This window comes from Sphaerodactylus townsendi, linkage group LG01, assembly GCF_021028975.2.
Source record: "Sphaerodactylus townsendi isolate TG3544 linkage group LG01, MPM_Stown_v2.3, whole genome shotgun sequence".
NCBI lineage: Eukaryota > Metazoa > Chordata > Lepidosauria > Squamata > Sphaerodactylidae > Sphaerodactylus > Sphaerodactylus townsendi.
The window spans coordinates 137,608,367-137,634,828 of record NC_059425.1 but is presented as its reverse complement, the minus strand read 5'-3'; the positions used below and the strand labels follow the sequence as shown (position 1 = coordinate 137,634,828).

Sequence of the window (26,462 nt, the reverse complement as noted above, 5' to 3'; positions counted from 1 at the left end):
GAGGGGTATAGCAGGGATAGCACACATGTTCTAAGTTACATCCTGATATACTTTCTATACTCCCCTCAAAATGTCTGGGAAAGACCTCTGACTGAAAATCTAGAGAGTCATTGCATGGCCCAATATTGACTGACAGAACTTCATATGCTAGAAAAAAAAGGTGATTTTACAACCCATAAGGAGTTCCAAAGTGGCTTACAATCACCTTCCCTTCCCCCCTCACAACAAACACCTTGTGAGGTATGTGAGGATGAGAGAGCTCTGAGAGAACTGTGACTAGCCCAAGTTCACCCAGCAGGCTTTATGCAAAAGAGTGGGGAATCATATCTGGTTTTCCAGAATAAAATCTGTCACTCATGTTGGAGAAGCAGGGAATCAAACCTAGTTCCTGAGACCAGAATTGCTGCTCTTAACCATTGTATCTTATTTTATTTATTTATTATTTCATTTTTATACCGCCCTCCCCTGGAGGGCTCAGAGCCAATAAAGGTTATGAAATGAAATGAAATGAAATGAAAAACTATTATACTCTACTGGCTTTAAAATGCCCGTTGCCTTTTTTGTATCTCTGCAGTTTTCCTCAACAATCCTGTCTCTAAACGCCACAAGATTCAGGATTTGAGCTCCTACTAATTTCACTAAATCTTTATCTATCTATCTATCTATCTATCTATCTATCTATCTATCTATCTATCTATCTATCTATCTATCTATCTATCTATCTATCTATCTATCTATCTATCTATCTATCTATCTATCTATCTATCTATCTTGATTCCAATCAAATGGAACAAGTTTCTGGAAGTGATTCTTACTGCTTTCCCCTTTTCAGAGGTAACCCCTTGCATCCCCCAATAGCTGCTATTAAAGAGACTCTCCAGAACAACAGGCCATGTGGCATTGGTGGAGAGGTTGCAGGAAGAAAGAGGGCAAAACTGTCTCCTTCCCAACAGTTGCACGAGGACAGTGAGCTCCATGATCTAATCCAAAGCTTGCAGTACTGCATGGGTGCATGATCCCACCTTCATGTGCCAATCCCTGTGCCACATGGTACCTAACCCTAACCCTGAACCCCAACAGTCATTTATGGGATAACCACTGAGGGAAAAAGACATAACTGCAATTTCTAACCTACTATGCAAAGAAGTGTCTATGCTATTTGTACCTGCTTCCTGTGGCTCGATAGTTGAAAAAGAGAAATAAATCCCTTCATGTATAATCTTACTTAAAAATCTCTCTTTATAAATATATATATACCAATTCCATGCACCAAATGAAGTTGAGGCTTTGGGACTATTGTGATGTTTCTTTCCAGTTCTGGTAACAGTTTCTAAGAAGAGCACAAAGAAGATTCAGCAGTCCATCTGAAATCTGCACATGTTGTACTACTGGAAGCTTTCTTTTTCTATAAGAGGAATATTCTCTTTCAGAAAGCAAATACCACAGACCCAAAATTATTTTGTTTGCATTTGCAGTCACACAGCTGTGCATGTTTGGTTATGCACCTTTACAGCATGTGAAATGACTCCTTAGTACAAGCATGTCCAGTTACAACACCATTAACAGTAAAAACAGTGTGATGCATTATACCTATAAAGCCATCTGGCTATTGCTGTACTTACAATACCCAAGTATATTAAGGAAAGCTCAGATGGATCAGATGACGTTCTGAACTTCTCTCCTCTCACTCCAACCAGCTCTCTGCGTATCTTGGGGAGTGGGGAAGTTGTCATTCACTGCAGTAATCTGGTGCCAAGTCCCACTAAAAACTTCCCTTTAACAGAGATAAGATAATGCAGGCTAACAGTTCTTTTGCTAAATAGGATTAATTAGCAGGAAGCTGACTGATTAGTTTGCTGCTGACCTGTAAAACTGAATAAGAACGAGGTCATTGGAAATAATAGAGCTATTTAGAGTTTAGGTCAAACCCAAGTAATAGAAAACGTCATTGAAAGATCAATTGATATCAAAATGTTAAAGGGTAAGAAAAGATTTCGTATGCCGCACAAAGATTTCAGTCTTTAAAATAGCATTTTTATTCAATGGAATCGCTTGCACCTTCCAAAACAAACAATTGCAGCATCTAAATGTTCAAATATCAGTAGACACAAAGCTTTCCCATTCACTGCAGCCAAGTTATTCTATCCTTTCTCCTAACTTTGTTATATAAATTCTCCTCCTTTGAACTCCAGGTCCTGATAGGCAGCAGGATTATGAGAATTAGGCCTTCTTTCTCTCATTGTTATAATCATGATTTATATATATATACATTATGCATTATAAGAGATCACAACCTGTAACAACAACAAGGACCTCTCCCAAGTGGCTTACAGTATTAATGTTAGGGGCAACTGAGTAATAGGTTGTGGTGACTATGAAAAAGTTTCTTACATACCATAAAAACTAACAAATTTAGGCTTTTGTGGGCTAAAAGGCCACTTCAATGGATGCACAAAGTATATGTTGACAAACACCTTACGTATAAATAAATTGTGCTATATCTTTATTTAAACAGATATGTCTGATCATTGTGGCTTTTCCAGGCTGTATAGCTGTGGTCTGGTAGTTTTAACTCCTAACATTTTGCCCACATCTGTGGCTGGCATTTTGAGAGGCCTGTCATGGTAAGATGTGTTTCTCTCCATGGCACATGTAAAGTGATTTGTCTGGTTGGGTATCTGTTTTGTCCTCCTCTTTGGTGGCAGGGGATTAAAAAGCATTTGCAAGCGACCACGTGGAGTTCTTTTGCAATTGCACTAGTATGTGTCCTGGTGGGTGAAGCACATTTGCATTTGCATGTATATGTCCTAGTGGTTCAATTATTTGTGACTCATCTCAAAAACCAGAATGAGGTAAGGCAGTGGGACGACAGGAGTTTGTAGTATCTGATGGATTGTTGGATGGTATTTTAAAAGTCCCCTTTTTTGGTTTTGGGATTTTTTTGTACTGGTGGCCAAGTTTTGTGGATTTTCAGACTCTTTCTTTTTGTTGAAACTGTCTCAGCATTTGTGGATTTAAATAACTTCCCTGCATAGTCTGACATAGTAGCTGCCAGAGTTGTCAGGTTCTATATTTGATTTGAGCATGTTCAGGACAAAACAGATACACCATCGCACATTTCACACTGTTATGGAGAGAAACATATTTTACCATGATATGCCTCTGAAGATGCCAGCCATAGATGCAGGTGAAACATTAGGAGCTAATACTGCCAGACCACAGCCATATAATTTATTTATTATTAAATGTATATCCCACCCTACCCCTGCAGCAGATAACCTGGAAAACCCACAACAGCCAGTTGATTCTGGCTGTGAAAACCTTTGACTATGTACATATGTCTGACTTTTACTATTGTGTGTTTAAAATGTTATGTACTCCAAACTCTTGGAATAAGGTATACTATTTTAATTCAAGAAAATCAATGTGGCTGGCTCCTGAAACTATGAAAAGCAAAGTTAACCAACAAATTCTTGGAACTTTGTTGCTCTTAACATATGCATACAACATGGATTACTGATAGTACGCTCATGAACAGAGTACTGCCTTTCTAAATCAATTGACATCAATGGTCTTAGCAGAGTGTAACTGAATTCAATTACACTGTGGCCAGTGGTGGGATTCAGCAGGTTCACACCACTTTGGCAGAACCGATTGTTAAAATGGTGCTTGCAAACAACCAGATGTTAAATTATTTAAATCCCACGACCAGAACCGGTTGTTAAATTATTTGAATCCCACCACTGACTGTGGCCCATTGTGCCTGGAGTGCTTTCCTTGAGGCTTTTCACTCTGCAGTGGGGTTGCAGTGGGATCTCCTCGTGTTTCTTGGTTTACACTTGAGAAAGTGCCCCACTGCCTGCTGCGTGGCTTGCTTGCCTCCACTTCTGAGTCACTTTTGGTTGATTGAAAGATTGCTGGCTTTTTTAAAAAATCCCTTTTTCATATTGTTATTCTTCATATTGCTATTGTGATGGCTTGTTATTAATTTTGGGGTTTTTTTTAAAAAAAACTGGCCGTTGACCCCCAGAAATGCCTGCAAAGAGTGGGATGGAAGAAGAGACCAGTAGGAGAGTTAACAACGAAGCCAGGAAAAACATCTGGGTTTGCCCACTCTCAAGAACCATGGGTCTTCCAGGATCTGCAGTGCCCTAAGTGTGAACATGTCTGCAATCAAAACCATGCCCCGAAGGAGACATACCCTCACTGCCAGGCAGAGCACCAGTGTATAATCAGCCTAGAACAGAGTGACAGTTTTCTTCTTGGAGGTTTTCTGCACACTATTATTGTGACAGTCCTGGCCCCTTACTACTGTAGAGTTTTCTCCATCTTTCAAACATTCTCTTACATTTCCCCCATTTTTTTCATTCCATTCATTTGGAACCACTTTTACCCAAATCTTTTTATGAGAATTGAATCTGACTAATGTTTGTTCACATGAAAAATGTTTCCAGGGCCCTTGTTGGTTCCCCCCACTTCCTGGTGACTGGACCATGACTATTAGACTGAACCATGATAACCCCACTTTGTGTTCTTTCCCCAGTTTTGGTAATGTGGAATGTTTATGCCTTGTGTCAACAAATTTTCATATTTTTAAAAGGCTCTCCTGATAGTGATATAGCACTTTAAAAAGACACATTTGTAATCACTGCTTGCAGCAACTGGCACCTTTTTCTTTCTATGCCCCCCCCCCAAAAAAGCACATGCTGCCATGGCCATTGACTTCGTTGCACTTTCAGAAGGCACACATTCTTTCCAACACTCAGTCTTCACTCTTGCCTTTGTGCTTGATACTCTTGATATGACACCTCCCCCTATGGAAAGAAGGCAATTTTACTTCCATAGGAAAGTCTGTAGGCAAGACTTTGATTTTTAATTTTTTAAAATGCTCCCAAGTCACAATACATGACTAGAAGATGTGCCTCTGCCTTAATGTCCAGCAACCCCCCTCCGCCCCGCCCCCTGTTTACTATGTTTATTTTTCATGTCTGGGTTTTTTTCTTAAAGATGACAAACATGAGAGACCACAATGAAGTTGAATATTTTACAGTGAAGTTCTAATCAGGGTTACACCATTCTGGGACCACTGAAGTCAATGGGCTTACAGGACTGTAACTCTGCTGAGGATTCTTTTCAAATTAAGTGTTTTCAAATGTTTATGATGCATAAGAACAGGAGTATAAAGATTAATGGTTTTAGAAAGTCACACAGGTTAATTTTATTATTGCCAAATAATACGTATGTACACATAGGGTCATACTATAAGGCTGTCATTATAACCATCTGACACCTTTAAGGAAATCCCTATTGAATCTATGATATGATTACTGCAAAAATGTGATTCCACAATCTTTGGCACTCTCTGTGAAGTCTTCCTGAAGGTAATATTGACCCAGTGCCATACCTCATCCACAGCCAATGTAGAAGCAATCATAACAGTTCCTCTGCTCACAGTTTTCTTCTGTTTCTTTATACAAGCTGCACTGTAAAATGTTGAGCCTTTGTTCAAGCCCTGGGCAATGTCCCACGGAGTCCCCTTAAGATGTCTGATCGCCATTTTATGGATTTTCTTACCTATACAAACCATTTTGTGTATGGGTAATGATCATGAGATGATTTCTCATTTGACAGGAATAGAATCAGAATAATCATAGCACCTGTAAAAATCACCAATTGCTGAATTTCATTTCATTTTAACCTTTAATGGCATATAAATTATTTCCATTTAAAAGAGCAATTGCTGAATTACTACTTAAACTAAACTGTGGCATAGAACTTCCAAACTGTTTGCTGAAGTAGAATTAGGGATGTTTGAATACCCACAGGTTTGACTTGCCACCTGTTCACCAGATGCAAAGAGGGATCCAATTGCCCACTGAATAGTTCACTGTGATTAGTTTGAGGCAGGAGCTTCGGGTTACTTTTCAAGTTTTCAGCCAGTTCAGTGGAGAGCAATTGGCAGGGTTTCATGCATGCACATCGTCACTCTCTACCCTCTCCCACAGATTGGCGGTCACTCAATAGATAAATATTAGAAAATCAAAAGGCACCCGCAGCAGGGGAAGGGCAAAGATGCAAACACTCTTGGAATATACAGAAATAAAATAAATTTTAATTTGAGACTGGTGGGATTATACAAAATAAATTACATAAAACAATTTTAGATAAATCAAAATCTGATTACTTTGAAAAGTAAATCTCATTACTCATGAGTAGTAAAATAAAAAACCAATTACTTATGGGCTCAGGTATTGTTAGAACTAAGAAGGGATGAAGAAGATGTTGGCCTAGTGCACAGCGGAAGGACTAGGTGCCAACTCACCCTTGCTAGAACAGGAGGTAACTGCTTGCAGTATAAGAAAAAGAAACACTCAGACAGTAGATTTAGTTCCAACAGGAATACTTTATCTATTGCTTCTCAAAGGAACAAAATAACAATAACTATCCACTCTCTACTCTGACAACAATCTGAGCCCGAACCTGAAGGTGAAGGAACTGAATTGGGTATGCAGTCTTCTTATATAGTTTTGTCCAGCAAATCATTAGCTAGATGATCTAATCATCCTGGCCTGTGACCTTTTCACTTCTGCTGACTGTTACATGCCAATCACTGCAGACCCAGACAGAGAGGCTCCGACCTTTACAATTCTGCTGACTGTTACATGCCAATCACTGCAGACCCAGACAGAGAGGCTCCGACCTTTACAATTCTGCTGACTGTTACATTCCAGTCATTCTAGACCAGCATATGACCACCTTGCAATTTTCAATATCCTGACACCCCTTCTCATATCTGGTTGGAATGTTGCCTCATTACATAATATTTACAAACAAAATTCATTCACATTATTTACACTCATTACATAGTTAGTACATAGTCAGTACACAGAGTTACTTATTTCACTCACTTTGTGCAAATTAGCGCAAATTATTGCATCTGCGCTAAACCCAAACCAAACGCACACCAAGTCATTATGTTTTTTTTGTATTGGTAATGGCTTTGTTAAGATGTCGGCTATGTTTGCAGATGATTCACAGTACTGCAACTTAATCATATTTGACTGTATCAGTTGTTTTACATTTTGGAATTTCACAGCTACATGTTTAGATACGACTTTAAAGGTTTGGTTCTCTGCCATGGCTATACATGTCTGTGAGTCTTCAAAAGCTATTATAGGTTGTTCACATTTCTCACCCAGGTCTTTTAACGCTGCATAACCCATTGTAGCTCATTGCATGCCTCATTAAGAGCATACTCTGCCTCAGCAGTTGAAGTGGCAACCGTTGTTTTGTTTCGAGATCTCCAACAAATGGGATGGCTGCATATTGCATATAATAACCACTCACTGACTTACATCCTGGAGTCCTCTGCAAATGAGCTGTCCGCATACACCACTAAAGTCCTTGTTGTTTTGGTTAGAAAAGTGTAAAGCCATAGTTAGCAGTTCCTTCAGAGTAGCGAATTACTCTTTTTAGCCCTGCCAGTCTTTTCTCAGTAGGTTTTGCTTGTTCTTAATATTACTACAGCCAAAATATGTCTGGTCTTGTCCAGTTAGCAATGTGCAGCAGGCTGCCAATTAAGGAGCGATATAGGTCTTGCCTTTCAAATGCTTTGCTGTTATCTTGCTTACAAAATCAGCCACCATTGGGGTTTTGTGCCACTTTGGCATCTTGCAGACCAGCTTTTTTTGTATGACACCCTCTATCTTTTGTTTTTTGTGTCAGAAACACATCCCTTCTTCAGATTTACTGACTTGAATGCCAGGTATTTGCTTTAGATACCCCAAGTCTTTCAACTTAAGTGTTTACTCAACTCAGTGTAAAGTTGTTTGATTTGGTTGTCTGTTTTGCAACCACACAGAGATCATCAACATAAATCATCAAAATGATACATTCATCACCAGTACCTCTGGTATATATACGAGCATCGTACACTTTGGTCAAATTTCATTTCACATAATGCTGTGTATGCACCTGTTTAACATCTGGCTGACTGAGCAGCCATTACAAAGCTTTGTTGAGCTTATAAACTTTATCAACTTGTTCATGCTCGCAACCTGGTGCTTGCTTCATGTATATGGTCTCTTGCAAATCTGCATTTAAATAAGCTGTTTCCAAAATCAAAGTGCCTCATTTAAAAGTCTTTGCTCAGCCAGAGCAATCACTAATCTCATGGATTCTGCCTTTGCAGTGGGTGCATAGAAGTCTGATCATGTCAAACTTTGTTTTGAGAGAGAAGCCTTAATGCGACTAATCTTGCTTTATATTTGCAAAGTCCCGCCGGGCATAGGTTTTACGCCTGTATACCCATCTTGCACCTATGATGCGACATCAGTAGGTTTATCAACAATGTTAAAAGCACTTTTAAGTTCACCAAGGATTCAAACTCATTGTCCATAGCCTGATTCCATTTTCCTGTTCCTCAGGTGGACATTTCAACATATCATGGAAACCTTGTGGTTCTGTCCCCTAATTAGCGCCTCTCACTTCTTGTACCATAAACCTTTTGGTGGTATGCAGCACATTGCTCTTTCTGATCTGCGTGGTATAGCTATTTCTCCAGTTTGCTCAGCCCCCTCCTCTCCCTGGCTTCCTTCCTGATCCCTATCACTGTTCTGTTGTTGTTGCTTAAGGCTCGGGAGCAGATGTGTGACCTTGAGACAGGGAATTAGAGTTGTGATGCTGTCACTAAGAGTACTGTGTCATGCCAGCTTACTGAGTGGTAAGGAACACTTCAGAGTTTTGATGCACATGTTCCCAACCTGTATGCTTTTTCAAAGTTGGCACTTTTCGTGAGATAGCAATTCTTCCACTGACCCAATGAAAATCTATAGCAACTTTGGTATTCTCGCATATCCTACAAAGCGCCCAGTCTCTGCCATTTCTTTTTTGTCCTTTTTTCGTTTGCTGTCTGGGAATGAGGGCGTTGGCCGAAACTCCCAAATATTCTAAAGGTGTTTCCAGGGAGGGCCTTTTGCCAAACATTCTGAAAAATGGTGTTTTCATTGATAGCGAAGGGCTCCACAACCTGTTTATTACATGTGTGGCAGCTAAGACAGCCCTCTCCCAGAAATGGGAGATGGAACCTTGGCATCATTTATCAATGCAATCCCGCTTTGTTTGAAGATACCTAGTCTCCGATATATCTCAGCCACGCCATTTCAGCCCGGGCCTGAAGCGGTTCTGATTCTCCACTGTGGCTAATACGCTTTCTGTCCAATACATGTTTTGAATTTGTTCCCCATGAACTTTCCACCGCGCACTCTGTCAGATTGCAGAGCCAAAGCCACGCCTTGTAGAGAGGAACCTCCGTTCAATCATTAGAGGAACCCATTTCTTAAACCCTTTGTAAAGAGGCTTCATCCCTTAGATTTCAACAGCAAGCTTGGTAAGAATATCTGCTATAATCATCAACCAGCAGAAATATATATCGATGCACCTTGGCTTAAGTTGATTGGAAGAAAAAGGACCAGCTAAGTCTGCATGGACCCCAGCTCAAATGGTCTTTCCATTTGTCACCAATAGCTCTTTTGGGGATTGGATGAGGATTTCACACCTTAACCCTACTACAAAGACTGAACAGTCTAGGAATGTTTTTGCAAGGCTTTACACTCCAAATCCACATACTTTTGCTTAACGCTGCTTGATGAATTGGCTTTAAGACACTTGCATCCTAGGACTCTGTGAAGATAGTGCACACAATCATCATGCATAGGCTTATTAAGCTAGACTTGAAACATTCATTACATTTTCATTTTTGCCTTTATCAGTCATAACTTATACATTTTATGCTTGAAGTGTACCTTTTGCACACTCTATGTCATTCTGCCATACTGTTACAACCCTGTCTATCAAATATAGTTTTGTACCCTTGTTCAATGACTAAACTTGGGACTGACTCAACAAAGCAAAAAATCCAGTCCAGGGAACACACAACACATTTTGCAACTTTTTTACAACCTAGGCATAGGTATGTAGGCAGTTCCTTGCAGAAGTAACAGCAGCTGGTGATCCATCGGCCAAGCTGACATAAAAAAAGCTTCACACTTGCCTTGGACTCCTCCAGTCAATGGGTATTGATGAGGCATTTCACGACTATGCTCTGAGCAGGCAGGAGTCCAAGAGCCAGCAGATGGAGTTAGTTTTCTCCTGGACATCCGGTTCCTCAGCAATGGTACGTCCAAAGTGAGTGCTCCTTCTTTCCCCTCTTCCCCATTGTCGCTTTTAGGCTGGCCTTCTTCTCTCCCCCCTTCTGTGGGCATTCTCGGAGAAGATGATTGAGTAGAGAACCACAAGCGGAAACAACGGCCGAACTGCATATGACCTTGGACAGTTCAGGGAAAGGCTGGAGTTTCACTTTGCCCTCCTGGAAAGCAGCAGCAGGCTTCTCTCTGGCGGCTGTGGCTTCAAAGGCAAAACTCCTCTTCGGTGCCTGGAGCTCCAGAAGCCGTGCGATCCACATAGTCTAGGGATTAAATCCATCTTCCTTTATGCTCTGCATACTATAGACAAAATTGTCCCGAGCTGTCATCTAGGAAGGAATAATTTAATATAGGCCCTATGCTGTTCAATTGAAAGTCCATGCCTCTGTCATTCCAGCAAAGCGTGAATGAGTTAATGCGCGGCTTGTTGGACATGGTTAGCCCTATTTTCACCTCCCCTTTTCAGCTTCAAATTGTATAAGCGTCTGAGTCAAAGATTACCTTGGAACCAGCAGGTCTGCGTCTGGTACAGGTCCTTCCAACACCTTACCCAGCAGTCAGAAGCCTTCTCAGCAGCCCGGTAGATAGATGAGCTGGGGAGTTTTCCACAGCCAACATTATGGATGCCTTGGCTCTGGCATCTGCCCTCCTGCTCTGCTGCTGTTTTACACTGGGTTGGTGGGAGGTCTCGAGCTACAGCCCACATAAATCTTCACGTGTAGAAAGCTCTGCATTTTCCACACTCCATGCTGGAAGTAGTTCCCTGCAGTCAGCCGATTCAAAGACAAACTGCACATGGTGGATATCATCGTGTCACACTGCCTCGACACTCTCTAGCTTCAGTGGATTTGGGATGCTAGGCCCATAACCAAATTGTTGGCCCTGGAGTGCACAGTTGGAGGACCCCAAGGTGCCCAACTCGCCCTTAGCTAGAACAGGAGGTAGCTGCTTGCGAGGTATAAAGAAAAAGAAACACTCAGACGGTAGATTTAGTTCCAACAGGAATAGCTTTATCTCTTGTTTCTCAAAGGGAACAAAAATAACAATAACTATCCCTCTCTACTCTTCAATAACAAATCTGAGGCCGGAACCTGTAAGAAGGTGAAGGAGGGTACTGAATTTGGGATTATGGGTCTTCTTATATAGTTTTGTCCAGCCGTCATTTAAGCTAGATGATCCTAATCATCCTGAAGCCTGTGACCTTTTCACTTCTGCTGACTGTTACATGCCAATCACTGCAGACCCAGACAGAGAGGCTCCGACCTTTACAATTCTGCTGACTGTTACATGCCAATCACTGCAGACCCAGACAGAGAGGCTCCGACCTTTACAATTCTGCTGACTGTTACATTCCAGTCATTCTAGACCAGCATATGACCACCTTGCAATTTTCAATATCCTGACAGAAGAGTCCAAGAGGGGGTCTCTGCTGTGCCAGGTTGAGGATGTTAGAATTAAAGCAACTTTGATGGTAGACACCATTCATCATTGGCTAACTCATCTAGAAGACGATGTCATTTCACCTTCTAAAAATCTCCTGAACATTGAACAGAAGTCAGTGATAGACAGATTAGAAAAAACAAAACAAATCTTCTTAAGTTGTATGGAACTTCATTGGGATAAGGACATTCTAAAAGAAATGAAGCCGCAAATGTCTCACTCATCCACAAATCAGCCCATTGAGCTTGATGTGGAAAGTGAGGAACCACCAACATCACAAGTCACAGAAAAAGTTTCAGGTCCCCTCCATCCTACACCCAGAGGCTTATCTAGGCAAACTGAAGCCCAGGGACAAAACCTGAGTTTTCCCCCCCCACCCCATCCCGGGCCAAACACACAGACCCTCCCCCACCACGACCAAACAATGATTTTTGCACCAGCTCACAAAACACCTCCCCCCCAACAAAACATACATGGCTGTCTCCCCATCAACTCTCTTTCCTAATTTTGTCCTCACAACAACCCTATGAGGTAGGTTGTTAGCCTGAGAAACAAGACAGTGCAAGTGGGTATTAAGCATGTAAATCTCTCACAAATCACCCCCAGCAAAACATTTACCAAACAAATGTCAGCATCATCTCTCACAAAACACCTCCAGTGGAATCCACCCCCAAACAGCATCATTTTCAATGGTGTTTAAACTAAGGAGCCCAGATTCTTCTTTTAAATCCACCCTAAAGGGAAAGTCTGGGGTCCCCAGTTTAAACAAAATTTAAAGTGATACTGTTTTGGGGTGAATTATCTCCCACCCCGAAACAGCATCACTTTCAATGTTTAAACTGGGGACCTCACATTCGCCTTTTAAGTCCATGCCGAACGGGGTGGATTTAAAAGGAGAATCTGGGGAAATTTGGAGGTTGCCTGCTATCAGGGGAACAATCATTAAGCTAGCAGCACCAAACTTTCAGGGTATCTCTGGGAGACTCTCCTGATGATACCCCCCAGATTTGGTGAAGTTTGATTCAAGGGGTCCAAAGTTATGGACCCTCAAAAGTTTAGCCCCCATCTCCTATTAGTTCCCATTGGAAACAATGGGGGATGGGGGCACCCCTTTTGGGAGTCCATAACTTTGAATTCCCTGACCCAAACCCCACCAAACCTGGATGGTATCATCAGGAGAGTCTCCTGAAAGATCCCTGAAAGTTTTGTACTGATAACCTAAAAACTGCGCCCCCTACAGGCTGAAAACTGAAAAAACACTAAAATACAAAAAACACACAAACAAACCTGGGGAGAATCTTTGGAGGCCACTCCGCACTGGGCTGGCGCCGAGGGAACATAGGGTTTACCCCATGTCCCCCTAAGAGCAAATCACCAATGCACCTACCACACCCCAAGCAGAATTACATTCCAGAATCGAGGAATATCAAAGCAGCTCCTTCCAAACTGCCCCTTTAAAGGAAAATCCTACCCTGAAGTCTCAAACATCTATCTCAGATATTGAAAATTGACTAGAATTGTGGGAGGGTACTTGGAAGGCCTTATCATGGGATATAGCAGGGTGGCCCTCGAAAATGAATAACAGTTCCTTTACCTCCTTTTTGAAAATATATGAAATTATTTGTCTTTAGGAAACCTAGTGTGATAACCCCATGTGTATCTCCCTAGAAGGACAGTTTACCTTTCCTGAAGTACAATCAAGTTCATATGGAAGAGCTAGTGGGGAGATAGTGACGTTTGTTGCAGAGGAGCTAGGGGGCTCAGTCCATTTTCTTGATTGGTATGTCATCAACTATATACATGTTTTGGAGATTAATAACTCAATCACCGGTCAAATTCTTTGTATAAAATGCTATGCTCCTTGTAGGCATGTAGGGGAGAGTTGCTGGTACCAAATTTGGTCATTATTATTTCATAATCTAGAAAGAGTGTTGGATGAATATCCCAATGTGAGAAAACTAATGCTGGGGAACTTTAATGCTAAGGTGGGTCCAAACATTGCCACCTTTATTCAAAAGTCATCTTTGTGGAGAGACGATAAGTTGCTACTGCCCTGGCACTCCCATGATCAGTCTATAAATGCAGGAGGAAAACTGCTATTAACATTGGCTATTGAGTTTGAAATTACATTCCTTGATGGGGCACAATTTGATGAATCTCTAGGATCTTTTACTTTTTCGGTCCAATGGGTGCTAGTACAATAGACTATATACTTGTCTCACAGCTGCTTTTAGGAAGATTTTAGGAAGATCAAGGATTTAACTTACATAATAGAACTGAAAGTGATCATATGCCCCTTTCTGCTTCTTTTTACAACCTTAAGAAAAAACAGCACACCATATGCCCTGCTGTAGAAGGCGTCTCCCATGGAACCTATCGATAGAGAGGAAGATAAAGGCGCCCTTACAATCTTTAAGTACCCAGCTAATTCACTTTACCTCAGACTCTTTATTACTTTTTAATTCACTTATTAAACATCTGACTCTCCATTTTACAACCTTTAGGTTACCTGTAGTCAAGAGAGATACGTGGTTTGATCAGGATTGTAAAAGAAAAAGAAAATCCCTGCTCTCTGATGATCAGGAAGAAAAACTTGGCCTGTAGTAAGTTGATGTGGGAAGATCTCTGTAACACTGTGGTGCTGAAGCAGGAGAAAAGGTTATAAAAGGCTATAATAACAGGAGGGCTAGAAAAAACTATGTTTGTTAACAATGCAGGGACTACCCCTGAAGCATGGTTTAGTTATTTCACAGACCTATATCCTGTAAGTCACAATGTCACCACAGCTGGCACTAATATGCAGGGGGACATGCCAATAGTTTAATTACCAGATTGGGAAACAGTATCTGCAACTAAATACAAGCAACTAATAGGTGCCCTTCCCTGCAGCAAAGCCCCCAGTGAAGATTTTATTCCACCTGAGATATTTAAATTAAACAGCAACTGGTGGACCCAAACTTTGGCCAGCTTTTCCACCATGCTAAATGAGACTTGCAAGGTTTCCAATAACTGGAAGCAAAACATTATAGTCCCAATTTTTTTACAAAGGTGACAAGCTACAGGCTGTAAATTACAGACCCTTTTGGATATCTCATACAAATTATACACTCACCTCCTTTTAGAGAAATTAAACAAATGGGATGAGGCGAACAAGATAATTAACATAGAACAAGCCGGCTTCAAGAAAAATCACAGTACAATTGACCATTGTGCTGTCCAGGTTGATGCAATTCACAAACATAAAGCCCTTAACAAAGGCAACCTCCTCCACTTTTTACTCCATTGACAGGTCAATACTTCGGAGAAAGCTGGGATTAACAAACATCGACAGAAAACTGCTAACCATTTTGAAAGAATTACAGACAAATACCATGGCTAGAGTGAGAGTGGTCAACAAAGGCAGTTGACAGACCCAATACGTCTGAAGAGGGGAATAAAAATGCCTTCTAGCTCCCTTCTTGTTTAACATGTATATAAATTATTGTGCCAGTGTTTAAACGACCCAGCCTTTTTTCCACCAGTACTCAAGGGCAGACAGATCCCTATCCTTCTTTATTCTTTATATTTATATGGCAGTTATGTCTATTACAAAAGTAGGGCTTAACAGAATGTTGAACAGGTTAGCTGAATATTGCAGAACTAACAAATTAAACTGGTTCTGGTGGGTTTCCGGGCTGTGTGGCCGTGGTCTGGTGGATCTTTTTCACAGTGAGTAACAGACTTCCCTCTGTGATACACCTCTGAAGATGCCAGCCACAGATGCAGGCGAAACATTAGGAACAAGATCCACCAGACCACGGCCACACAGCCTGGAAAACCCACCAGAACCAGTTGAATCCGGCTGTGAAAGCCTTCGACAATACATAACAAATTAAAAATCAATTGTAACAAATCCAAGATTGTCGTCTTTGGTAACAGCAGAAAGAAGCATAACTGGCAGATTATGAACCAACCTACTGAAAAAGTCTCTTTATACAAATGTCTAGGGTTAATCTTCCAGACATCTCTTTCCTGGAAGACTCAATTAAAATAAAAGATCTCCATAGCAAAACGTACTGTAAACATACTTATAAAGTGTTTTTTTTTAATGGCAAAGGGGTCAATTGATTCTTACAATCATTAGAGCATTTCAAAGCAAAGTTATTTCCCAGGTTTTGTATGGAGCGGAAATATGGGGTTGGAAGATCAAGTCAGTAGAAAAATTAGAAATTATTCAAAATATATTTCTAAAAAGGATCCTACGTTTGTCACTGTGTACCCCTGTTCCCCTACTCCATTTGGGCTTACCAGCTATCACTGCTAGGATAGATTTGAGGTTACTCTTTTACTATATAAAGCGATCACATTTAAATAATGACTACTTGGAGAGTCTAAGTCATAAATTTAAGGAGAAATTAAATATCTGGGGAAGTCAAATTCACCTTCTACTTGTACAATATGAAATACCTTCCTTGAAGAACATTATATCTTGGGTTAGAAGTAAACTTTGTGATTCGATATTCAATAGGGATGCCTTACAACAGCTTCCAGGATGAATTATGCCCCATGGTTTCCTAAGGTAAAAATGTACAAATGTTGAGCCCAATACTTAAACACACTTAAAGAGACCCATCAGAGGAATGTGTTCACAAGCTTAAGATTCCAGACTTTTAGGTCAATATACTTACAAGGGAGATGTGACAAATGCCTAGAGGAGTCTAGGTCATGCCAGTGGCATTGGGGGGGGGGATGGCAGCGAGGGCAAAATGGTGCCTGGGTCACGCCCCTGTGCCCCCCCCCTTACCTTAGTTCAGCTGGATGCAAAGAGAAACCAGCTGAAAAAGCAGCCTGGCTGGGTCACCAGCTGAACTAAGGTAAGTGGGGAAGGATGGGGGTGGGGGCACATGGGGGGCAGGCTCCCCACAGCCCCCCTCCCTCCACTTACTTTAGTTCAGCTGGCTGCAAAGAGCGGCTGGCTGAAAAAGCAGCCTGGCTGGGCCACTGCCCATCCCAACCAAGCCACATGGCCCAGTCCATCAAGCTGCTCTGGGCTGTTGGGCCTGGCTGGTGGAGTGGGGCTGGGCAGGGGTGCCCAGCAGTGGCCTCTGCCGGGCCTGGCCCAGTGAGGTCAGCCCAGCAGCAGTTTCTGCTGGGCCTGGCGAGGCAGGGTGAGGGGGAAGGGAAAGGGATGTGGGGGTGATTTTCTGCCCCCACATGACCCCAACAGCATGCACCCTTGGCGCAATCCCCCCCACCCCATGGTAGCTACGTGACTGGGTTATGCAAATGTGACTTAAAGCAGGTAGAAGAAATTATACATTATATTTTACATTGCCCTTTCTATGCTTATATATGGCAAAAATATTTACACGACATTATAAGAAATATGACATGTAGCAGAGAAGGCAAAGTCTTCTTTCTCATGGCCGACATCTTTGAGGATGTCTTATATAATGTTGCAATTTTTATGTTTTTAGCTGCTAGAATGAAGGTAAAGTTAATTGATGTACTAGCTGTAAGAGCTAAATTATAAATAAGCCTGTTATATAGGATAAGTGTTTTAACATTTATGCTGTGGATTTGGATAAGCTTTATATTGCTGATTTTGGTTATATATGGTTTTAGTCTGTCTTTGGATTTTTTTGATTGTACATTTGTCATGAAAAAACCCACCTGCAATACTATACTATCAACCACACCTTTGCATAGCAAGTTCCACCCAAACACTTACTGATTGGCTCCCCACCCTGGGACATGACAATTTATACCCCACTAAAACATTCCTTTCTCACTGTACAAAGTGTGTAACAGACTTCCCTCTGTGATACACCTCTGAAGATGCCAGCCACAGATGCAGGTGAAACATTAGGAACAAGATCTGCCAGACCACGGCCACACAACCCGGAAAACCCACCATATCCAGTCCTAATTAGTGTTACGCAGTGACTTCAATAGATTTGCAATATAATTCCATACAAAGTTACCACTATTTAGCCCATTTATTTTAATGGGCTCAGACTGGAGTTACTCTGTATAGGACTGTACTGTTAGTGATAATTATAACCAGATTTGGGTCTATAAATTGAATTTTACAGAAAAGCTATTATTCCCTATGGATATTTCCTCCTTGGTAATTCAATTGTAATTTTATGAACTAGCATCTTAAGATAACTATGCCCACTCTTTCTACTGTCTGCATTTGGATACTAAGAAGAATTAGCTTTAATGAGCAACACAGTTATGGCAGATAGATGTTATCTTTAGTAAGTGATGTTTTGTAATTCCATAATGACACCATACATACAAATATGAACGTGCACCACTGTGCTCTAGATCCAGATGGTTATTGTTATGCATAATTCACTGAGCAGGGAAGCTGTCCAGCTCCAGCTTTATACTATTGACTTCACCCCCAAGCTTCACCTCCAGAAAGGTAAAGCTTAGGTGCAGAACCAACTATAAAAAGGTGGAGCCAGTCGATCCCCTGCCCAGTTTGATCCTGGCATCAGCAAGACTTGGATCAAGCTTTGAATTGGATGCTTTGAATTGCATGCTTGAAGCCAGGTGAGCTGTTGCCAGGATCAAATGGTCCCATACCCCCCCCCAACTCCATGTGGTGTTTGGGGGTGGGACAAGTCAGGCTGGCAATGCTCCCAAGTTCCATGTGAAGTTTGGGAGTGAGGCCAGTCTGCTGATTGGCATTCAAGTGGACACCTGCCCTGAACTTCACACTGAGTTTTGTGCTGGGGTGCAGTTCAAGGGTGCAGCACTGCAGTGCACCTCCATGTGAACGTCGAGAGTGGCACCTGGGGGTTTAGCCCCCCCCCCCAACCCCTAGCTATACCACTGCTAGTATTCTCTCACTGTGATCACTTACCGCCCTCCTGATTGTTAGCCCACTCTCTGGTTAGACCTATCTTACCTCAGTTCCCTACTTCTTCTGCTTCATGTTTTCTTTATTTTTCAGTTTTATTGCCTACTCTGTACTCTCCCTTCAGGTATTTGCTTCTGGGTTCCCGCTCCCTTTGGTTCCCTGTGTCCTGGGATTTCCTTCCAGTCTCCAACCTATGTCAGTGTGAAGTTTTCTTTTCCCCGTGGAATTTGGACTACAAATTGAAAGAATAAATAAATAAACCATACCAATTAAGCATTATCAGAATTTTACCATCACAAATTCATTAAATACAGAATTAATGTAATGTTCAAACTTGATGCATTCTTACAGGCATAACCTGAATCTTTCCTGTGCACTCCCAGCAAGCAGTACTGGCCGATGCTATCCACAGTGGATACAGCAGTGTTCATAAAGCTACAGTTTACTCATAATTTATGAGTTCACTCATAATTTCCATTCAGTAAGCTTAACCAAACGATTTTTCAGATATGGAATCACCAAGTCTTTCCTTCACACATTTCACATGGACATTTTTTAAAAATTAATCTTTTATGTGGACTTTTATTACCTTGTAATATAATTGGGATGAATTTCTGAAATATCAAAGATAAACCCAAATAAATTTCAGCCGATGGCGCTGCTGGATGTGCCAAATTCAGAGCTCTAAATATGGAGTGACCAGATGGCTGGGAATAAAGAAAGCAGGGCATTTAGTTTTGCTTAGGAAGATTTCAGCACCTCTCTCTTAAAATGTCCGCCTTTCTATGGTTTCCTATACCCACAGTTTAATAATGTCACATCTACACTGAGATGTAGTTGAGGCTTTATTTTTCTTTAAATTTTATTTCTGTGATGCCGCCTCCTACAACTTTCCCACCAATAACCCACTGCTTGACAACTCGAGTCAAAGGATCCAACCCATATAATATGAATGATATGGGAAAGCACACTGGTAAATCCATCATTCTGTAGAATGAAATATATGAAGGTCATAGTAATGTGGTTGTTGATAATACAGGTACACATGTTCTAATAGAAGTTTGGGAAATGTGCCAACCTTGGGACATCTTGAGAGAGTCCAGGTTAAGGTGAGTGGCAAAATGAGGCATGGGGTTGTAAATGAGGGTGGAATATGTATTGCTCACCCAGGCCTAGTCTAACCTATCTGTCCAATGAAGATTAGGAAATTTTCCTGAGGGATTGCAATGCAGCCTCTTTGAGACAATTGTGGCCATGTGAAATGGCAAGGGACCAAGCAGGAAGCTGGTCCCTGCCATGGCAGTAGCAGTGTGAGTAAAGTAAAGTGAGTAAAGAGCTTACAGAGCACCCTGAGGTGTCACTTTTTAGTACGAAGGGGCAATCCCCAGACCGGAAGCTTGGGCCTCAGTGCCTTTGTGTAGCTGGGAACCATTTGAGGGATGCCATTATTTTGACTCATAGGCCTCTCTGCAGGGATGCACAGATCGGAGGCAGCAATCCCACCAATAACTCAAACTGTGACTAGGTATGGAGTGGGTCTGTGGGCAGAGCAGCTTTATTGACCAATGTGAACTAATGAAACTGGCCTTTAATTGTCTTAGCCAACGCTGTCAGCTCCCTTTATTTCTGTGTGCACCTGCAAATATATATTTTAGATTTCAGCCAAAGTATACAATCCTCACATTTGATAGAAACAAGTCTTCATTATCAAGGCTCCTTTCAAAGTAACAATACAGTCCTGTGCGGAGTTGCCCCAGCCTGGCCCCACTGAAGTTAATGGTTTTAGACTGGAAAAATTCTTCACAGGATTGCACTATTAGTGTCTTTAGTATCCAGTTGTTAACTGAATATGAGATTGCAATGTCAAGCTGTGTGAAACAACCCACTCACATACTAGCAGTGCCTGAGAATTTCTCATCTGTGGAAAATGAACATACTGTGTCACTGCTTACAGAGTTTAGGTTATCAGCTGCAGCCTTAGAAAAGGCAACACTGGAATATGACTAAGCCATTTGGAAACCAGTCTGAGAACCCAAGACAGCAGACAGATGGTTCATGGAGATTTCTCCTTCTGTACAGTTTCAGCCTTGGGAAAGCCAGTCAATGACCTATGTGAAAAAGAAACAGCAGGCTGCCTCATACAATTCCTGACTGCTTGTATCATATAAAATACTGCTTGTATCATGGAGCTGCACGCACAATTTAACAACTGACTTTTTCAGATGAGCAAAGAACTGAATATACAGCCATTTTTTTAAAGAAGAAAGCAGAAGACAGAATATTTACTAAAGTAAGTGAGATGGAAGAACATTCACTATGATCACCTTTACTCAAAAGGCCAAATGTTCAGAAAGCAAAGTCCAGATATTAAAGAAACTAGGTATATCTCAAGATTTATAACTATGATTAAAGGAAGGCAATTTTTGCAATCATTTTTTGTTGGATGTAGCAATGTTTAATGTGCAAAGAAACCGAGAAGACTCAGTTGGGAGTGGGCAAGTGGTCAGGGCTGTGAAGTTAGGACCCCTCTGTTCTTTTGTGTCACCTCTTGTCTGTCCTTAGACTCTCAGGTCTAATATCCTGCTTCTTTTCAGAAGTTAGAAAAGAGACTCTTCCTAGCTAGCAAGATAGCAACATGCTATCTCTCCCTCTTTCCTATCCTAAATGTACTTCCTAGGAAACATTTACCATTTGCCCTTTTAATCAGTGTGTTATCCACTTCTCTGTGTAGTAAAGTCCAACATTTTTGCTTCCAGTTGCAAGTGGAGTTATTCTTTTTTTGCTGAGCGGTTTGACCAGGAGGACCTTGCCAGACGGACTGGTAAGTGCCATCAAGTCACAGCCAACTTATGGCAACTCTTTAGGGGTTTCAAGGCAAGACATACTTAGAGGCAGTTTGCCACTCCCTTCCTCTCCACTGCAACCATAAACTTCCTCAGTGCTCTGCCATCCTACTAAGCAGAGCCGACCCTAATTAGCTTCTGAGATCTGAAAATATTAGTCATTTTGAATTTGTCCTTTTTCAGTAAACGCACACATAAAATAACCAATGTTGAAATATGGCATGGATAATATTTAATCTGTTCTTTGCAAACTGTGCAAATAGGATTCCATAAGCCTGTCTGGATTCTTTTATGCTAGTTTGGAAGAATTTGCGATTTTATTGCTTTTGAGATTTTTTTTTTGTCAAAGGAATAATATTTTATCTAAGAGTCTGACAGCACAGGATGTGGCATTTTTTTTAATAGAAAGACATCTGCTTGGGGGATAACAGTAACATTAAATGAAGTTTGAGCTGTATTTCTGCACCCAATTTTTTTGAGCAGTTACATGCCTTTAGTTCAGTTAGAAAAAATGCATGGCAAACAACAGGACTTCCTGTGAAAAAGGAATTGCAGAAACTCTGCCCAAAAGTTTAATTTGTTGATGACTTAAAAAGCAAAGAACAAATGTTCTCAAATCACAAAGGTGGGACTAAAAAGACACCCCCGGTTGACAGTCCTTTGGAATGCTATCTACACACAGCTCTGTCTCATTCAGAGACATTTCTGTGTACCTTTTGATGTACAAAACTGTTCTCTACATTAAAGAAAAGGGGAATGTTTATGTGCATGGGGGGGTCAAGAGTGTTTTTCTAAGATGCCCAAGGTTTCATGGTTATTCATGATTTATAATCTTATTTATATATTTCAGATATATTTGGGCCTCCTGATGGTATCCAGGATTTTCCAGGATACTGGTACATAGGTCCCAAAATATCCTGGATATACTTGGAATTATATGCTTTGTTTATTATTGAATCCTGGGTTTCCATTAGTACATTAGTGGAACCCAAAAAAGTAGCTCTAATGCCCCTTCCACACAGGCAAAGTACAGCAGGTTGCAGCTGGGATTAAGCAAACTGTGCATGCCACGGGGGAGGGGTGACATGCAAGGGGAGGGAGGGAGGGGTGGCATGCAAGGGAGGGGAGGGGAGGGGGTCCGGCATCTGGACATGGCCCACCCACCCTAGTGGGGAGGGGGGAGGGATGGCATGCAAAGGGAGTAAGGGGAGGGAGTGAAGGGTGGCATGCAAGGGAGGGGAGGGGAGTCCTTGGGAGCATTTGAAGGCTCCCAAGGGCTGGTGTTTTGTTTTGTTTTTCAGCGTGTCTGAAGTCTTCCTGGCTTTGGTACTGGCTTTCTAGATTGATTTCTCTTCAGTTATGCCCTTTAAAAAAATTAGTTGACTTTGAAAAGTTGTGTTATTGGCCCAAACTATTTCAGGTTAGGTTTGCTTTCTGCTGTGGATTCTTGTGTTTGGCATTGCTGGAGCTGTACATTGGCTTGATTCTCTGATTTCACATTTGCTGGCCTTGCAACAGCATTCCTACTCTGTTTTTGGCACATTCTCAGTTGTACATTGGTATGAATTCTCAGGTTTTACATTTTTAAATATTTTTCCCCTCTAGGAATCAATGCAGCCAGAAATCAAGGAAGAGATCAAATGTCTCGGCAAGACACTGAGTAGCTGAATGGTGGCTGCTTGTTGATACTTCCTTTGCTTATTCTTCCAATCAATGTCATCCTTGAGAGGAAACTATGGAAGAATGAAAGCATATATGGGTTTAGGACTTAGCATTTTCTCTGCCCTGTGTGAGTTCTCCCTTGAAGTGAATGTGTGCAGGAACTTTTGGTGTGTTCATTAAATCAATAAATTATTTTCCACTTCATTGCTCCTAATTAACATTTCTGTGCCTGACTTAGTTTCATTCTGACTCCTCATTTGAACAAACGTACACAGGAACATTCTGCAGTCATATTCAGTTAAGAGTTCCTTGGGAACACTTGCACCTGTCTTTCCAACATTTTAGATTTTACTAACTCCTAACATTTTCTGAGAATTTTGTGACAATTGAATGATGATGACTGAAAACTTCTCACCCAAATTCGTGGTTTGTAACCAAGTAAATAATTTTGGAGAATTTTAGTGTAAGCAAGAGATGGGTAAAGAGGGATTCTCCGCCAATGTATTTCAGGATCCTTTTATAAGAGTTTAGACCTTGAGTAATCAGAATAACTTTGACTGTAAAGAGGTTTTTTTAAAAAAAAATTATAAATCAGAAAGATAATAAAAAACTATTACAATGATCTTGGAATTATTCATTCATACAGCATCTGAGAAATTAAAGAGTTGAATGGGGTGATGATATCTGGGTGATAAGTTATCTGTCCAGAAGACTAAGGAGCAAAGAGCTATGCACGACCTGCATGGATATGCTTGAACAGCAGAGATGATGTCGGCTGTATGAAAGCACACACGCACACAGCTTCCTGATGCTTCCTACTTATAGGGGGAAATGTATCTGAAGTGATGTTGATGAGGCTGAGTTCTCATGAGAACAATAGCTAAGTTTTAATGACAACAATGGATTCTGTCAAATTAAAAAGGGGAGCATGTTCTTAGGAAATTCAGGCTTTTGTTCTCTTGCCTTGATGAAAAGACACATGAAGCAGCTGAGTGAGAACTCTTTTCCTGAGAAAGGATTTTTCAGTGTGGAAAAAATAACTGATGTTCCTTGGACCCATTCCAATCCGGCTTTCATCCTGGCCACTGGACAGTTACTGTGCTGGTTGCCATCACAGATGAGCTCCAGTTCCAGCTGGACTGAGGCGGGTCAGTGCTGATGGTGATATTAGTTCTCACCACATTGTTTTACATGGTCAATTATCATATTTTGACCCATTGTCTCACCATTATTGGAGTATGAGGGATGGCCTTAAAATGGCTGACATTGTTTCTTTTGGAACAAGGACATCGGGCAGCACTAGAGGAGAGGTTGTCCCAGCAATTGTGGGGTGCCACAGGCGGCAGTCCTCTCCCTGATATTATTTAACATCTATATGCGACCCCTAGCACAGCTGGTTTGGCCCTTTGGGTTGGGCTGTCATCAATGTGCAGATGGCACCCAGCTTCTTCTGTTGATGGAGGGCCAGCTGGCTGTTGCCCCAGATGTTTTGGCCAAGTGTCCGGAAGCTGTAGCAGAACAGTTGCATCAGAGAAGGTTGAAATTAAAACCAGTGAAGACAGAGGTCCTATGGTTAGGGCGATGGTTGCCGGAGCAGAAGTTTAAACTGCTAGCTTTGGATGCTGAGGCTTTAACACCTGCCTCCTCAGTCAAAAGCCTGTGAGTGATCCTGGAGTCCTTATCGATGGAGGCCCCAGGTCACACATACAGTCAAATTGTCCTTTTTTCCCATCTTTGCCAGGCTAAGTAATTGGCTGCTATCTATCCTGCGCTCATCTGCCACAGTGATCAACATGACGATCACCTCCAGACTAGATTACTGTAACTTGCTCTATGCTGGCCTGCCCTTGACACTACCCCAGAAACTGCAATTGGTCCAGTGTGCGACAGCAAGGGTACTCACCAGGACTCTGGTGAGGGAGCATATAAAATCTGTCATCTACCGACCCTGCTGGTTATCAGTTCAATTCTGGATTGTCTTTATGGTTTTGGTACTAACCTTTAAGGCCTTGAGCAGTCTGGGACCATGGTACCTTTGGGGCCACATCTCCCCATACTCCCCACACTGCCCATAAAGGACTCTTTGGTCCTCCAATAGCAATCTTCTGGCAATCCCTGGGCTATGGACATACTGCTGACTTCCACCAGAGCCAGAGCCTTTGTGGTCCTGGCTTCCATGTGGTGGAACTCACTTCCAGTGGATGTTAGGGCTCTACAGGACATTCTAAATTCCAAGGAGCATGTAAGACTGAAATATTCAGCCAGGGAAGCTAATTTGATCTGTGAATTTACTGGTTGTTAACTGTAAATAAATAAACTGAAACTGAATTGATCTGTGAATTGGCCCCAAAACTCACATCCCTTTTTTTCCCGCCCATATGAGATCTTTATGTAATTAAGTGAGATTGGGATTTTATGTGGCCAAAGGATTGAATTAAATTCCCATCAAGGATTTGTTATAGAATGTTTTTTAATTATTAACCATTTAAACCATTGTTTTTTAATGGCTATTGATTTATGTATATTAGTTGCCCTGAGCCTGGATTATGCCAGCAAGGGTGAGGTATCAAATAAAATCAAATTAAAATTTAAAAATTGAGGAATAGGTATTTACTGAGTGCATTAGGAATTCTATTCATGGGAAACATAGGAAAGAACTGTCATCAATACTGATGAGATTATTAGAGTGTAGTAGGAAACCCATAAGACATAGCGTATGTATACCATTAAAAGTGTGGATAGGGGTGATGAGGTTAGTTTTTATGTCAGCCCTCTTTAGCTGCCAGATGTCTTTTGTCTGAACTCCATTATTCCTTCTGATGTTGCCATGGAGGAGTGTACATATCTGTTTAGACAGGTATTACAGCCCTTATAAGTGCTCCTTAGGATCGAGGGAGTAATTTGACCCACTAACACTCCAATAGTGTTGTTTTTTTTTGGACAGTCCCTGAACCTGTTTTTTACATGGACACTACCAAGTAGCACCTCTGCGTTCCTTGTGAGACCATGCAAATTAGCCACAAAAATGTGAGAACAGCAGAAGCCTTTTAAACTGACTATGTTCAATACAGGAAACTTATGTTCACTATAACATTTTAAAAGAACTTTTCAGAATCAATTGAAATTTCTAGGGATGTATGCTAAATGTCATCCCAACAGATGTTGGAGTTTTTATTCTAGAGCTATTGAACATGGTCACAGAAGTCAGTGCTGGGCAGCTTCAGTGTAAGACAGCTCCAGCTACTTCAGGAGTAACTTTTTCAGGAGGGTTCACAACTTGGCAGCGGGGCACAATTTTTGCATACAGAATCTTTAGTACATCTAGTTAATAGGATCACAGGTAAAAAGTAATTTGTAACAAGCTTCCTTTGTCCAAATCTCAGGCAGTCAGAGTAAATAGTGCTGAGCTAAATGGACCAACAGCCTGATGTGCTATAAAAACAAACTACTACCCTTTGGAAC

General features: G+C 41.4%; 1 protein-coding gene across 1 annotated transcript in view; it reads right to left on the bottom strand.

The window, feature by feature from the left end:
• Window positions 1-1,672, bottom strand: part of TENT5A (terminal nucleotidyltransferase 5A) — a 35,031-nt gene extending 33,359 nt beyond the window's left edge. The window contains exon 1 of the mRNA XM_048495444.1: window positions 1,623-1,672. The gene's annotated coding sequence lies outside the window, so the exon portion shown is untranslated. The remainder of the gene's footprint in view (window positions 1-1,622) is intronic.
• Window positions 1,673-26,462: the final 24,790 nt, after the last annotated feature.